The sequence below is a fragment of the Oryctolagus cuniculus genome, chromosome 1 (assembly GCF_051225735.1).
Source record: "Oryctolagus cuniculus isolate XC-2025 breed Fujian yellow rabbit chromosome 1, ASM5122573v1, whole genome shotgun sequence".
Taxonomy (NCBI): Eukaryota; Metazoa; Chordata; class Mammalia; order Lagomorpha; family Leporidae; genus Oryctolagus; species Oryctolagus cuniculus.
Genome location: NC_142867.1, coordinates 126,516,836 through 126,521,503, shown reverse-complemented (window position 1 = coordinate 126,521,503; position 4,668 = coordinate 126,516,836). Strand labels below are relative to the sequence as shown.

General features: G+C 42.4%; 1 pseudogene; it reads left to right on the top strand.

The window, feature by feature from the left end:
• Positions 1 to 262: 262 nt before the first annotated feature.
• Positions 263 to 3,438, top strand: LOC100355101 (large ribosomal subunit protein uL10 pseudogene; annotated as a pseudogene).
• The last annotated feature ends 1,230 nt before the right edge of the window (positions 3,439 to 4,668 follow it).

Here is a 4,668-nt window from a genome sequence, read left to right as displayed (position 1 = left end):
ATGAATAAGAAGTATAAAATTAGGAAAGGTTGAGGAGGGAATGTGAGGAATGATTTAGACAGTCAGGTTGGTCCCAGTGAAAATAGAGGGTGTAAAATGTTTGCTTCCCCCAAAAGTTATATTTATCAAGGTGAAAATTGCCTGCCCCACCCCTTGGGAGCTTCCTTCCAGTCTTATCTTGAGAATAGTGAGGGAGTGGGGATTCTACCCTCCTGAGTTAACAGTTTATTGTGAAAACAAGTTACCTATCCCACCCTTCAGGATGGCTTTTTGCTTTATGAGCAAGACAGGTAAATCAGATCTTTTGATGGGTTTTGACCCCACCTTGTAACAAATGATTGTCATTTCCCCCCCAAAAAAACCCCACTACCACCAGCCCCTTTGAGTTTTGCCTCTCTTGGAGTGTCCCTCCAGGCCATTCTGGCTGAAGGTTTCTGACTGAAATAAATCTTGATTTTTTTTTGTTTGCTTTGAACAAAAATTAGGAAAGAAAGAAGTAATATTGTTCCAAATATAGAGAAACTGAAAGATGCTTCCAGGAGACTGTTAGAACTGATAAACCAATCCAAAAAAGTTGTAGAAAACAAAGTCAGCACACAAAAATCAGTAGTAGTTTTATACAATAGCTAATTCACTGAGAAATACAAAAGTGATTCCATTCACAATATCTACAAAAATTAAATACATTGCAATAAATCAAATCAAGAATTTGAAAGACATCTGCAGTGAAAATTGCAACATATTGAAGAAAGAAATTGAAGAACACACACACACACAAATGGAAAGACTTCCCATGTTCATGGATTGGAAGAATTGATATTGATAAAATGTCCGTATTACCTAAAGTGATTTATGGATTCAACACAATCTCAATCAAAATATCACAGATTTATTTACAGAACTAGAAACAAATCCTAAATCATATGGAAGCACAAAACACCCTGTTATAGCCAAAGCAATCTTGAATAAACAGAACAAAGCTGGCAGCATCCTGATTTCAAGACGTACCGCAGAGCTAGGTGTAATCAAAACAGCATGATAGTGACATACAAACAAATATAGACCAACGAAAAGCAATAGAGATCCCAGTAATTAATCAAATGATCATTGACAACGATGTCTAATACACATTCTAGAGAAAGCACAGTTTCTTTAGCAACTGGTGCTGGGAAAACTGGCTAATCATACACAGTAGATTGAAACAATACTCCTAACCTTCCACCTTATACATAAATCAACTAAAAACTGACAAAATAACTGAAGGTCAGACCTGAAACTATGAAAGTACTTGAAGAAAATAGAGAAACTTTTCAAGATAGTCAATGGTTTTATTTATTATTTTTTGGGGGAAAGGACCCCAAAAGCCTTGGCAACAATAGTAAAAATAGAAAAATGAGATTATATCAAACTATGAAGTTTCTGCACAGCAAAAGAAACAAACAATAGAATGAAAAAAAAAAAGAAAGAAAATGAATGGGAGGCCAGCACCGCGGCTTACTAGGCTAATCCTCCGCCTTGCGGCGCTGGCACACCAGGTTCTAGTCCCGGTTGGGGCACCGGATTCTGTTCCGGTTGCCCCTCTTCCAGGCCAGCTCTCTGCTGTGGCCAGGGAGTGCAGTGGAGGATGGCCCAAGTCCTTGGGCCCTGTACCCCATGGGAGACCAGGATAAGTACCTGACTTCTGCCATCGGATCAGCACGGTGCGCCGGCCGCAGTGCGCCGGCCGCGGCTGCCATTGGAGGGTGAACCAACGGCAAAAGGAAGACCTTTCTCTCTCTCTGTCTCTCACTGTCCACTCTGCCTGTCAAAAAAAAAAAAATGAATGGGAGAAAATATTTATCTGACATGTATATAAGGAAGTCAAAAAACCTCTACAATAAAAATACAACCCGGTTAAGAAATGGGTAAAAGATCTGCACAGACATTTCTCAGAACAAGAAATAATAATGACAAAGAAATATATGGAAAATTCAACTTCTTCAGCAGCCATCAGGGAAATTCAAATCAGGACCACAGTGAGGTATCATTTCACTCCAGTTAGAATGGCTATTATCTCAAAGCCACAAATAATTAATGCTGGTGAAGATGGGGAGAAAGTGGACCCTTACACATTATTGGTGAAAATGTAAATTAATACACCTGTTACAGAGGACAATATAGCAGTTTCTCAAAAAGGTAAAAATAGGGGCCAGTGCCATGGTGCAGTAGGTTAATCCTCTGCCTGCTGTGCTGGCATCCCATATGGGTGTCGTTGTTTCTAGTCTTGGCTGCTCCTCTTCCAATCCAGCTCTCTGCTTTGGCCTAGGAAAGCAGTAGAAGATGGCCCAAGTGCTTGGGTCCCTGCATCCACATGGGAGACTGGGAAGAAGCTCCTGGCTCCTGGTTTCAGATCAGCGCAGTTCTGGCTGTTGCGGCCATTTGGGGAGTGAACCAACAGAAGGAAGACCTTTCTCTCTGTCTCTCCCTCTCACTGTCTGTAATTCTACCTCTCAAATAAATAAATAAAAATCTTAAAAAAAAATAAAAATAGATCTACCATATGACCCAGCTATCCCACATCTGGCTGTATATCTGAAAGCAGTTAAATTAGCATATGAAAGAGATACAAGCATTCTGATGTTCACTGAAGCACTATTCCCAATAGCCAAAATCAATGAATGAAGAAAGAAGATTGTGCTTACACATGCACAGTAGAATACTATTCAATCTTAAAAAAATGGCTTCGTGCCATGATGTGTAAGAGCGTCTGGAAAATAACCCAGCCCTAGAGAACCTCCTGCCTCATATCTGGGAACGTGGGCTTTGCATTCACCAAGGAAGACCTCACTGAGATCAGAGGTACGTTGGCCAATAAGGTGCCAATGGCTGCTGATGTCGGTGCCACTGTTCCCTGTGACATCACTGAGGCAGCTCAGAACACTGTTCTGGGGCCTGAAACGTCTTCCTCTTTCCAGGCTTTGGGCATCACCACTAAAATCTCTAGGGGCATCATTGAAATCCTGAGCTATGTGCAGCTGCTGAAGATTGGAGACCAGGTGGAGCCAGTGAGACTGCAGAGCTGCACACTCTGAACATCTCCCCTTCTCCGTGGGGCCAGTCATCCAGCAGGTGTTCAACAACAGTTGCATCCACAACCCTGAAGTGCGGGGCATCACCGAGGAAAATGCGCCCCGGCTTCCTGGAGGGTGTCCCCTTCGCTGCCATTGCTGTCTGCGGATTGGTTACCTGACTGTTGTATCCGTGTCTCATCCTAACATCAACGAGTACAAGCAGGTCCCGGCTTTCTCTGAGTCCTGAGTCCGCCTTTCGCTTGCTCTGGAAGTCACGGCTTTCCTGCCCGATCCATGTGCTGCTCTTGCTGCTGCTGCAGTCCTGGGGAAGGTGAGGCCAAGGAAGACTCAGGAGTCAGATGAGGATGTGGGATTAGTCTTCAACTAATCTCCAAAAAGCAGCCAACTCAGCCAGATTTATTTGCAAACTAAGGAGATAAAGTCTTACTTCTCTTAAAAAAAAAATGGCTTCCTGACATTTGTAGCACAGTGGATGGAACTGGAGTTCATTATGGTAAGTGAACTATACTAGATTCTGAGAGACAAATACCATATGTCTTTTCTCATGCATATAAGTGAAAAAAATAGTTGATCTGAACTTAGAACAGTGCTTACTAGAAGTTGTGAAAGTGGGAGGAGATAGGGTAGAAGGAGACTGGATAACAGATGCCTTACACAGTGAGATGGAAAAACCTGTTGTACTAGTTGGGACCACATAATAGGTTCTTCTTTTTTCAATTGTTGTTAATCTGAAAAAAAGAAAAAAACATGTCATGCATAAGAGAAAAATGCTAAATAACCTAATTATCAAATTCACAGACATTAGGAAACATGAAGTGATAGAGGATATGTTAAATGACAGAGTCAAAAATCCAGAAAGATCTTGGCTAGAATAAAGAGCTACAATTAAATAAGATGTAATTGAATAGTGATGAAATGTGAAGTTGCACACTCGGTCCAAATCACCAACTGCATAATGAGGATGAGGCTGACGTGAACACAAAGTTGCCTGCATGAGAAACGTGTAGTGGTTTTAGTGAATTGTTTGCTCAGTCACAGTTACTAGAGTGATGAGACTGCCGAGAGCAAGTCATTTTCTGTTGCATTAATTTATTTCCTATGCTGTGCCCATATCACATTGGGTCACACTCTCTTGATTTCTATACTTAAACTTAAGTCTGAAAAATCTGGGGCTAGGGTTGTGGCATAGCAGGTTCAGCTGCTTCCTGCATTGAATGCAGGTTCGGGTCCTGGCTGTTCCACGTTCAATCCAGCTCCTTGCTAATGTGCTTGGGAAAGCAGCAGACCACGGCCAGAGGGCTTGGGTCCCTGCCCTTGTAGGAGACTCTGATGGAGTTCTAGGCTTCCGGCCAACTCCAGGCTACTGGCCAAAGTCTGACCCAGCTAGTGAACCTGGTGAATTCTGTGTGTGTGTGTGTGTTTTTTTTTTTTTTTAGAATTATTTTGTTTATTTGGTAGGCAGAATTATTTAGGTAAAGGGAGAGATGAAGAGAACGGTCATCCACCTGCTGGTTCTCTCCCCAGATGGCCACAATGGCCAGGGCTGGGCCATGCCAAAGGCAGGAGCTGGGAGCTTCTTCCAGGTCTCCCACATGAG